This window comes from Rhineura floridana, chromosome 9 (assembly GCF_030035675.1).
Source record: "Rhineura floridana isolate rRhiFlo1 chromosome 9, rRhiFlo1.hap2, whole genome shotgun sequence".
Classification (NCBI taxonomy): Eukaryota; Metazoa; Chordata; class Lepidosauria; order Squamata; family Rhineuridae; genus Rhineura; species Rhineura floridana.
This window is the reverse complement of record NC_084488.1, coordinates 13,662,233-13,674,608: the sequence shown is the minus strand read 5'-3', so window position 1 is coordinate 13,674,608 and position 12,376 is coordinate 13,662,233. Positions and strand designations below refer to the sequence as shown.

The following is a 12,376-nucleotide window of genomic DNA, read 5'->3' as shown; positions in this document are numbered from 1 at the left end:
CATTGAGCTCACCCGATCCATATAGCAGCAGTGGGGAACCTCTGCCTTGCACAGGCAAAGCCATGCCTGCTCATCAGGTGTGAGGTGAGTAAAGACATGACTGTGAAGAAACAAACTGGGGACCCTAAAATGTTCTCCTAACTGTTCCTTGGCAAGCAGGGCTTGCTCTTGACACCTTTTAAATTTGGCAGATTGGTGGTGACTTCAGTTCCCACTTGGATCAACTGCGATATTTCTTTGTAGCATGGCTTGACTGCAAGCCATGTTGCAACAGAAAAATGAGTTACCTGATATTATAGTGATGTCAGGAGGTTGACAGGTGAGCAGCCCTGCCCACCTGTGAAACAAGCCACTGGGTTGGAGGACCTAAGGATCCAGCCTGCCTGTCCTGGCTCCCACCAACAGAATCAGATGCAGCGCTCTTGGCTTGACTATTGCCAAGGGCTTTAATCCACAGGTTAGCACATGATTTGAATTTAGGTCAGGATACAGCTTACAAAATCTAGCATCACTATAAGGCATGGCTATTCAAGCAAAGCCATTGTTGCAACACTTGACAAACTCCCTTAATAAAAGATGGGACAGGCACAGCTACTTTCGTGGGGCTTTCCTCTCACCTCAGAACTGGGCAAGCAAACAGGTATGGGCAGGTTGGCTAACAGGCTCCGTTTGTTCACACCTGGGCCACTGATGGCACATCCTTGGTGATGAGGGTAGGGACAACTGTGATAGATCCAGCTGTACCTCTGGGAGCCCCCCTAAGTTGTAGGAAGCCAATCCAGCTGTGGAGCTGGGGCCACGGGTGGTGCACTCAGAGGGGCTGGGGCCTCAACCCCTTCACCGACATTAGTATCAATCTCAGAGGTTCAGCTGTCAATGGGCAGACTACTTGGCTCCTGCTCAACATCCTTGTCCACCATGCCTAGAACACTGGGCCCTCCCCCTGGATCCCAAGCCTCTCCCTCCTCAGACCAGTCCTGCCAAGAGTTCTCCATGGGTTAATGACACCACCAGGCTAAAAAGGTTCCCCACTCCTGCAATACAGCGACAGCTCAATAGACCAGGCATGGGCAGACTTCAGGCTAGCAATATCTACTTTGTACTATTCATTTATTTAAAATATTTCTATCCCACCCTTCTACCCTATAATAGGGCACTCAGGGCAGCTTACAAAAATAAAATCAAACATGTACATCATAAAATTGTAAACAGTAAAATCACAACAACATTAAAATAAATTAAAATACATAAAATACAATTAAAATACATAAAATACTATATATATATATATACACACACACATACATATATATAGGGATTGGTACTAAAGGGACTACTAAAACTTCAAGATCCACCAACTGAAGTCAGATGCAGAATAGTGGCTGGGTAGAAGTGCAGTCAAATGAAAAAAGCTAAGTTAGAGGGCAGAAGCAATTACCAATTGTACCCCATACAATGAGATGACATAAATCTCCTACATCATATTTTTGTAAGACGTTATGCTTTCATGACGTCATGACGTCACACAACATGTGGACATGGTGGCAAAGCACTTTACAAAAAAAGACTGGGTCCAGAGCGTGGCAGGGGCAGAGGCCTGAAGCACGGTAGCCTAGGACTTTGCCTCACCAGGTAGGTGGGAAGCCAGGCTTGGCAATCCCTGGGCAAAGGGGGAAAAGGGAGGAGAGCTCTAGCAAACCCTGGGCAAGGGAAAGGGAGAGGAGTTCTGGTGGGTTTGGCAAGCAAGCAGGGGCAGAGCCCCTAGTACATAAATACAAATCTACATTTTAGTTACTATAGATCAGAGATTTTAAGAGTGTAATTAGCAAATAAAAAGCCTTTTTGTCAATGCTATTGTTATCAGAAACCCTTGCCAATCTCTTGCAAATCATCCAATCATCTACTAGTATATCACAAACTACCTTCTGTTCACCTGTTGAAGATGCAGGGAGGGGGAGAATTCATTACAGAGATGCTATGGTCTGTGGCATATTTGCAGCAAACATGACAGACAGCCCAGCTCTAAAACTATTTAATTTCACTTTGATGCTTGAATGACTGAAATAGTATCATCCTATCCTACATGGGAGGAACCACGTGTGTCACCAAAAAATAAACTCTACTTCTGGATTGGACCACAAGTGAGTAGAGTGCTGTTGCACTCATGTCCTAATTTTGGGCTTCCCACAGGCATCTAGTTGGCCACTGTCAGAACAGGATATTAGACTAGATCAGTGATTCCCAACCTGGGGGTCGTGACCCACAGGGGGGCCGTGACGAGATCCAGAGGGGCCGTAAACAGGAAAGAAATGAATTATTTATTAATTTTTTAAAAAAAAGGTTTCACTCCCTGGACACTGTCTGCTTCCCACTGCCACTGCAGATGACACCTCCCCCTTGCTCCAAAAGAGAGGGGAGGACTTTTACTGAAGTGCCTGAGCATCTTCAGGTGCACTGAGGGCAGGCATCTTCCTATAAAATACATGGCAGATGCCAAAGGAGGCTGAGGGTGGAGATACCACGAAGAAGAGGGGATTACTATCACCGACTCCTGTCTCCTCGCACTGCCGCTGGTGACAATGCCCTTACTCAGAACGAGAGCAGAGGGCTTGTTGTGAAGCAAAAAGAAGCAAGGCTGCAAGGAAAGGCTACTTTCCCCCTATTTCCTGGCAGCCAGCCTGCCTCCCTGGAGGGGAGGGGGTCATATAAAATTTTGAGCTTTTAAAGTGGGTCCCGTACTCATAAAGGTTGGGAACCACTGGACTAGATGGACCATTGGCTTGAACCAGGAGGCTTTTCTTATAATACAAACAAGCATTAAGAAACATTCAGTGGCATCTAAACAGACTGTGGATCTTTTTTTAAAAAAAGATTATTTCACTAGTTCTCACATTGTATAATTGGTCCAATCAGATTCTCCAGCATTATACAAACTGACTGTCCCCTATTCTGAATGCAATAGGTAAAAACTGTTCACTCTAAAAGGACAGATGTGCTAGCAGACAACACTCCTACCCGTTTACTTCTCCATGGCTCTTTGAATTTCACTACAAGAAAATGTTAATGGATGAACTGAATGGAGCATTCAGCACTACTCTCCTTTATGAAACAGTTGAGGATGTCTAGGGAGAACAGTTGAGTAGATCACACATGTACAATATGCATAATCTCCACTCAGATTGGGTTCAATGCAAGTGTGTTTGAAGTAGTCAATGCTAGTGTGCTGCCAAAGCTTCCTGTGGCTATTATGGGGAGGGGGTTATATGTGTTGATTTGTATATTAATGAATTGTAGGTGTTGTATGAAACTGTGAATGGTTTATATGGTTCATATGATTTTTTTCTTATGGTATAATGCATTTATGTTTATTCTTTTAAATGTAAGTTGCTCAGCACTGACTGACAGCAATTCTCTGAAGATCTTTCCAAGAAGAATTACAAGGTAATTTTCTTCCTGAACTCATAGTGTCGTGTTTAGTGACTTGTTATATTAATTTAAAAAATAAAATAGGCTGTCCCACTGTTCATTTAAAATAAAATCACTGGGGAGTCTTTCCATAGTGCTTTCTCATACAACGGTGTAACTAAATGAAAGCTTGCTGAAAAATTAAATCCCCCCTCTATCCTAAAAAGAAAAAACCCAAGCACCCATTTTAATTTGTTCTCCCAAAGTAAAATTTAAAAAAAATGCCAGGATTTTCACAGTGGTGGCTTCAATGACATTTTTTGCAGCATCATGTGGCAATAGGATTGAAAATCTGTGTTATGTATATATACACACGTACATACACACACCACCATCTTATCACTTGAAGGACAGCTTTTAATATTAATTTCAAGCTGAAGAAGCACAGCAATTACAATTATAAATAAATTACAGTATAGATAACAACCCAAAGAAGTCCTTCATGGTGACTAGTCAGTGTATAGTACATGGAAATAGAAATCTCATCTCATCAGGTTTCCAGAAACTAATTTTGAATTATTCATTACTATGACAAATATCTTGATATACAGGGTTTGTTTTCAATAATTGAAAGCTCCAGGAAATTCAATTATATCAAAAATAAATCCATAGTTCTTTTTCTTAAATTCTGTTTTTCCCTGCAATTTCAAAAAGTAAAAATAGAGGCATCCTCCAAGAAAAAAAAATAGATGTTCTTAATAAAAACATATGCAATAGTATTACCATCCAAAGCTGGACATACCAGCACTCCAGAAATTAAATTAAAAACCACTACTGAGAATTCCTTTACAAAGGAGAATGCTAAAATTAGACTGAACTATATAAAAGGGGAAATTGTTCCCTTCCATCTACCTCCCACTGGAAGAGGATTAGAATACCTTCCCAAAAGTCATTCCCCTGCCTGTGCACTCCAACTCACTCCCCAGGGCCTCAGTTCAGGAGCTGAGAGGGTTTAGACATCACTCAGCTCCTCGCTGTTCCTGGATTGAACACCTCTACCTTGGCCTCCAAGCTTGTCTTCCTTGGTCTTCATGTGGGCTGAACCTAGGTAGGCAAACCCAGGCCATGCATGGGGAAAACCCCAAAAGACATCAAGGTCTCACAGTACAGCTATTTCCCCAGCAACAGTGATGCAATTTTTCCCCTTCTCAATTTACTCACGCAAGTGTCACTGTAAACTGTGGGAGAGCCAGCATGGCTTTCACAGCTTCTCCTGGTCTAGGCAATCCTGCTTACTCCCAAACTTCCTTTCTTAGTGTGCCCTGATTGAAGATTTGCTGGGTTAATGAACCATCAATGTCAAATCATAGTTTCAGGTCCTGGTGTGTTCTGAACCATGCAGCCCATAACTTCCTGGTTCAGACATAATGGGGAACTATGGTTAACTAACCCACGAAGTCTTCAGTCAGAGGAGGAAACAGGCAATGTACACGAGCAAAACGTTTAAACATAACTCAACTTAAAAAGCTGAGATCTGTTACATGCAGACTAGATAACCATCTCAACCTTTTGTAAAGATCCATATGCAACAGGTATGTTTTTACCAAAAAGCGCAGCCTTGGAGGTAAGGGAATCCTACTCAAGGCTTCCTGCTTTATGTTCAAACAGGGATCGCCAATGTGGTGCCCACAGGTGCAATGGCATCCCTAAGTTCTTCCCCTAGTATACTTTGGGGGGGGGGCTAATCTGGGAGACAGAAGTGACCAGAGAACGGTACTGTTCACAGCACCCAATCATAAGTTCAAATACAACCACTGCTTTACTACCACTTCCTGACAACTTTGATCAGACTTCAACAACAACAAAAGTTCAGTGCTTACCTTAACCAACTACAATTACACATGCTTTGATTTGGATTCCTGCACTGAGCAGGGGGTTGGACTCAATGGCCTCGTAGGCCCCTTCCAACCCTACTATTCTATGATTCTATGATTAAAAATGTGCTAAGATTAACGATATTTGCAATATTATCTAAATACAATTTGCAAAAGCGAGGACTTCCTGATCAAATGTTCTATTATTTATCCACTCTGCCATTTTTTAAGTCACTTGTAACTGCTGATTCACGTGACACATAAACTGTTATCTTCACTAAGAAATAGTTCCTTAATTAAGAAAAATACTAAAGGGGTCAAGTATTTTATATATAGATAGATGATAGATAAATAGATGATAGACACATATACACTGTATATATACACACATATGCACAGAGGAGGCTGATCCATTAGGGCAAACAGGGTACTGCCCCACCAACCTCACTCTGCTCTCAGCCAGCTACAATTGCCTGCCTTCTTACTTACAACCAGGCCACGGGTGGCGACACTAGCCGTCAGCTTCCTTTTCCTGAGTCTCAGTGTTGTTCCTGTAGAACTCAACGGGGAAGAAGACGGCATCCAACTTGAATTAGTTGGCTCTGCCTGTCATTGGCTCTGGCTCCACTGTTGGATTCCTTACCTTCTACCTAGTATGGCTTTCGCACTGGGATGCGGACAATGCATCCAGATTTAATCTAGCCATGGCTAAATATACAGGTGGAAAATTGTTTGGGGAAGACAATCTGGCAGAAGTTTTGGTGGACAATAAAGATAAAAAGAAAGTGATGCCCTCACAGGGTAAAGACGAAAAAAGGCCATTTCGACGCTATACCCCCACTTTTCAGATGCGCTCCTTTCGTGGCTCAAGGCCCTTCTTTAGTAACAGACAGAGGGATTTCAGAGGCTCCCATTTTCCTTGGCAAAACCAGAAGCCTCCCCAGAGATTCCATCAGAATAGACAACAATCCTACCAGACTAGGCAGCAGCGTCAACCACAACAACGCTTCTGACTCTATACCTGTAGGCGGTCGACTCAATTACTTCCTGAACCAATGGCAGACAACAACAAAAGACAAATGGGTCCTGAGCATTATCAAAGATGGATACAGACTAGAGTTACACCAGTATCCACCCCCACGTTTCGTCTTCTCTCACAGACCGACATCACCACAAAAACACGGGACATTCCTAGAAGAAATAGAGCACCTTCTACAAATCTCAGCCTGATTGCAAAAAAGAGAGTATATTTTAACAATACACAATTTGTCGTGTTTTTCTCATCATCATAACGAAGCAACCACATGTGAACTGAAGTACAAAAGGGGAAGTTGATTTTTCCCACCCTTCCTAAATGGTGCACCAGTGAGCATCAATTCTATAAGAAACAATATTACCTGAAATCTGTAAGGAATAAACGGAAGAGCTGCTGTTATTCTAGGCATTCATTCATACCTAAAAACATAATATACACGTCAGTGTTTTTCTACCAGGATGCAACTTGCAATGGCAGCTGCAGCACTGGCGAACAGCTGCAGCAATGGGGGACTAGAGAAGACCTGCCCTGGGAGTGGGTACTAGAACGTCTGAGTGCTTGCTTGCTTGCTCCCCTGGATTGTTGTCTGTTCAAACAACTGAGGTGTCTGGTAACTGCTGTAAGGACTGGGGTCCCCACCTGACCCTGAATCCAGAGAGGCTGCACGCAATCTTGCAGCCTCTTGCATCGGTTCCCGGCTGAGGGGGCATAAAAGCACAGCAGCCCTTGGGGCAGTGGTGGGGACACCACCGAAGTGGGGACACCACCGAAGGGGCGACCCTTGAGGGCGCTTCCCCATTTTCTATTTTTTATGTTTTTATTTTAACCATCTAGAGGTTTGTAGCGAGGCAGGCGTAAGGCACATGTATGGCTCCTGTGCAGGGTGAGATCCTGTGCCGTGAACTGTATGATAAGAGAGAGTCACCAGATGCATTCAGAGTGGGAGCCTGCAACTGGCAGAAGACTGGCCCTCCCTGGATGTGAGATGGGAGGGGAGTACATAGGCCCTGGGTTAAAAGTATTGGTCGAATCTAGTATAGTCCTAGTAATACTGTTCCCAATTCTAGCAGAGGCCTACTGGAATAATTAGTTCTGGTAGGCTTTGTTGGTAGGCTATTGTTGTTTACATCATGTATTTAGTTGGAGTCTTGGGAAGGAGGGACATGGGTGATGTACCACAATTTCAGTGATTATGGGTAGAGCAAGATATGGCTATGGGGAGGTGATAAACTACCATGGAAAACGAAGGCAGGTCTATCTACGCCTTGTTCCTCCCTCCCACTCCTCCCATGGAGGGACCTGGTTGCTCATCTGCTGAGCCCACAGGCTTGGGCATGCTGTTGTTTAACACCAGATCGGTACACAATAAGGCCGCACCCACCCATGACTTGATCATGGATGACGGTGCCGATTTGGTGTGCATTACCGAGACATGGGTGGGTAAATTGGGAGGAGCTGATCTGACCCAACTTTGTCCACCTGGATACTTGGTGCAACACCAGCAAAGACTGCAGGGATGAGGGGGGGAGTTGCTGTGGTCTACAGAACTTCCATCTCTGTCACCAGGAAACCACTCGGAGCTGGCTATGAGGGCCTGCACTTGGTGTTGGGCCAAGAAGACAGTGAATTAGGGTTACTGCTAGTGTACCATCCATTCTGCTGCCTGACAGCTTTTCTGACTGAGCTGGCAGAGGCCGTCTTGGCTGTGGTATTGGAGGAACCCAGAACGATAGTGCTGGATGATTTCAATGTCCATGCTGAGGCTGCCTCTAGTGTTCTGGCTCGGGACTTCATGGTTTCCATGACGACTGCAGAGCTGTCTCAAGTTGTCACTGGCCCGACGCATAGGGCAGGGCACATCCTCAACTTTGTTTTTGCTCCAGATGGAGGAAGGGATGGCCTGGAGAGGGGGGTGGATGTCACTTCATTGCCATGGTTAGACCACTTCCTGGTGAAGTTTAGACTTACAGCTCCGATCTGGTGTGTTAATACCAAGACCTGGGTGGGTGAGCTGGGAGGAGGTGATCTGATCCAGCTTGCCCACCTGGATACAACACCTGCTGCAACACCAGCACAGGCTGCAGGGAAAGGCGGAGAGGTTGCTGTGGTCCACAGAACTTCCATCTTGGTCACCAGGAAACCTCTCCATCTTGGAGCTGGCTGTTAGGGCCTGCACCTGGTGTCAGGCCAAGGAGACGATGAAGTAGGGTTGCTCTGGTATACTGTCCATCCTGCTGCCCAGCAGCTTCTCTGATCAAGCTGATGAAGACCATCTTGGCTGTGGGGTTGGAGGAGCCCAGAACTGGGTGATTTTAATGTCTGTGCAGAGGCTGCCTCTAGTAATCTAGCTCAGGCGTTCATAGCCTCCATGACAACCATGGGGCTGTCTCAAGTTGTCACTGGTCAGACACACAGGACAGCGAACACCATCTGGAGCAAAAATCAAATTGAGGAAGGAAGGGATGGATGTCACCCACTGTCATAGTCAGACCACTTTCTGGTGAAGTTTGGACTTACAGCTTCAAACCTCCTCTGCAGGGGTGGTGGACAACTTAAGTTGGTCTGCCCTGGAGACTAATGGAATCTACTGGATTCTTGAATGCCCTGGGTAAGTTTCCACTAGATAAGAGTAAGCGACCCTGTTAAAGCCCTTGTCACACTGTGGAGCAACGAGATGCATTGGGCTCTTGACATGGTTGCCCCTGAGTGCTGTCTCCGGCATAGTGGAGCCAGGCTTGCACCTTGATACACCAGTGAACTAAAGGCAATGAAGCAGGCCAGATAATGGCTAGGGCGCAAGTGGTCAAAGATGTGCTGTGAGGCTGATCGGGCACATGTAAGTCAACATAACCATGCCTGCTATGAGGTGGTGAGGGCAGCTACGAAGGCCCACTACTCTGCTTTTATCACATCTGCAAGTAGCCATCCAGCAAAGCTTTTTTGTATTGCCTAGGGTCTGATAACAATTCCTGCAAATGAAGTTTTAGACCCTTCAGAAGCCTATTGTGAATTGTTTGCAAGACACTTTGAGGGCAAAGTTGCTCACCTCCACAGCAATCTTGATGCCCCATCTACATCTACTGTAGTCCCCAGTGAGGTGTCCAGTGCAACATCTGCTGCAACTTTTTGGGTTAGTCAATGTTTCAGTCGATGCGGCCTGATAGCATGGACAAGGTGCTTGTGACGATGTAGCCAGCAACACGTCCTGTGGTCCCTTGCCCTTCTTGGTTTATTAAAGTTTGTTGAGGGGGTAAGACCAAGTGGATCCAGGATGTGGTCAACGAGTCTTTGTGGGAGGGAGTCGTCCCAGCCACCCTGAAACAGGCAGTGATCAGATCACTCCTGAAAAAGCCCATCCTGGACCCCAATGGTTTGTGACAACTACCACCTGGTCGCAAATACCCACTTTTTAGGAAAGGCGATGGAGAGGATTCTGGCGTAGCAACGGCAAGTACTCTTGGATGAAACAGATTATCTTGACCCATCCCAATCTGGATTCAGGCCTGGTTATGGGACTGAATCAGCCTTGGTCGCCTGATGGATGTTTATCGGGAGAAGGGCAGTGGGGGTGCAACCCTGTTATATTTACTTGATCTCTCAGTGGCTTTTGATACCATTGACCATGGTATCCTTCTGAACTGACTTGGTGAGATGGGTATCAGAGGTACAGATCCTATCTCCAGGATCTGTTTCAGAGAATAGCATTGGATGATTGTCCTTTGGCCCCATGGCAGTTGTGCTTTGGGGTGCTGTTTAACATCTATATGAAGCCATTGGGAAGAGTCATCAGGAGATTTGGGGCAAGGTGTCAGCAGTATACTCATGATGCCCAGCTCTGTTTCTCTGTAACATCTGCACTGGGAGAAGCCATGCAAGACCAGTGCCCAAAATTGGTAGTGTGCTGGATGAGGGCCAATAGACTGAACCCTAGCCAGATGAAGGTGCTGAGTTGGTGGCTCCTGAGTTCTGATAACTGGTCAATTGCCTGCTTTGGATGGGGTCATACTCCCTCTGAAAGAGCAGGTTCGTAGTCTGGGGGTGCTCCTGGATCCATCTTTGTCACTAGAAGGCCAGCTGTCCTCAGTGGCTAAGAGTGCCTTTTACCAGCTGTGGCTGTTTCTGGATTGGGATAGGTTGGCCACTGTTGTCCATGCACTGGTAACCTCCAGGCTGGATAACTGTAATGCATTCTATGTGGGGCTGCCCTTGAGGTTGGTCTGGATGCTGCAGCTGGTGCAAACGGTGGCAGCACAACTGCTCACTGGGGCAGGATATCGCCAACATGTTGCCTTGCTACTGAAAGAATTGCATTGGTTTCCATTAGCTACCAGGCCAAGTTCAAGGAGGTGGTTTTGGTGTACAAAGCCCTATACAGCTTGGGACCAGGATACCTGCATGACTGTCTTACCCCTTATATACCCAGTAGATCACTGCACTCTCACATGAGGGCCTCCTGCAGATACCATCTTATCAAGAGGTCATTCCACACAACATAGGAAGCTGGCCTTTAGTGCTGTGGCACTTACCCTTTAGAATTCCGTCCCCTTAAATATTAGACAGGCACTGTCTCTGTTATCTTTTTAGTTTCTACTGAAGACCTTCCTCTTTCAACAAGCCTTTTAAGTAGAGATCTTATCCCAGTCTGCATCTGTGTTGGAATTGCTTTTTAAGATGTTTTTGATGATTTTTTTTTAAAAAAGATGCTTTTAAGATGTTTTAAGTTGATTTTACCATTTTGTCCCTTGTTTGTCCCCTGGGTTCTTTCTGGGAGGAGGGGCAGCATAGAAATTTAATAAACAATAATAATAATATTGCCAGCAGGTATACATGCTTGAACGTCCTGAAATGCTGTAATTCTTCAAGAAGTGAACAATACATCTTGTATATTGATGTATTTATTCTGTTGTGAACCGCCCAGAGAGCTTCGGCTATGGGGCAGTATAGAAATTTAATAATAAATAATAATAATAAAAAATACATCTTAAGCTATCAGTGTTCTGCTGTTAATTTCAGTGTTAAGATGACTGGCTGAATTAAATACTCAGCCCCTTGCAATATGGCTATTTTCTATTATTATGCACGCATAAAAACCCTAACAGATTATAGTTTTCCACATGGTTCTTTACAAATGTATATCCTATCTTTCAAACACATCCTCAACATGTTCTATAGACTAGTGTTCAAATAGCTGAAAAACTTTGCAGCATGAATAAGTTACCCTTTTGTTTATCTTTGAATTGTACCTCTGTAAACAACCAATTTGTAATGCTGTACTGAACTGCAAATTGGCAGCTGTACCTGAGCTTCATGGAACACAAATTTGTTCAAATTAGATGTTCTACTCTGAAATAAGCATATTTGGATGCTCACACACTTCTCCCAAAAAACTCCTGCCATACTTTTCAGCTTCTAACAAGAAAATCTATTTCCCTGAATTAAATTTAGAGGCTCAATAAAGCCGTAAGTTTATAAATCTAGAGAAGGAAAAACTGAAAATGACATGCATTAATAAAGAAAAAGCAGCTCAACCATAATTCAGTTCCAAATGGCACAAGGCAGAATTTTAGGGATAAACCTTAACAGCATGACTGAAACAGAAAGAGTTCTAGTATACAAACACACAAGAACATAGGAGGATAGTTCCAGTGTCATATTCCACAGTATGGTTCCAGCAACGGGAAGAGATGGAGGATCCTGGCTCTTTATGTTAATTATATGAGTGGGTACTGGCCAATTCCTGTACTAGTAAAGAAGAGAAATGACATGTAACTTTATGTACATTGTAGTTATGTTCTGCGGTAGGTTAGATGATTTGCCCCTGAAGGGAGATTGGGACTATGTCATTTGACGTATGGTGACCGTGTCGTGTTTACAGACTATGCTGATCTTGTAAGAGATCCGTCAGGGTTTTTTATTTTGGTTGTTTCTGTTATGTTTATGTTAGTTGTTTTACTGTATTCTATATGTGAAAACCAATAAAATTCCATTAAAAGGAAAAAAGAAAAAGCTTTACTTTATGTTTTAAACCCTTCTAAAAGTTACATGGTAAATACAGTATTTC

At 44.2% G+C, this 12,376-nt stretch overlaps 1 protein-coding gene across 3 annotated transcripts in view; it reads right to left on the bottom strand.

Moving 5' to 3' along the window:
* TBC1D19 (TBC1 domain family member 19) overlaps positions 1 to 12,376 on the bottom strand; it is a 142,603-nt gene that overhangs the window by 70,683 nt on the left and 59,544 nt on the right. The gene's annotated exons all lie outside the window — the stretch shown is intronic.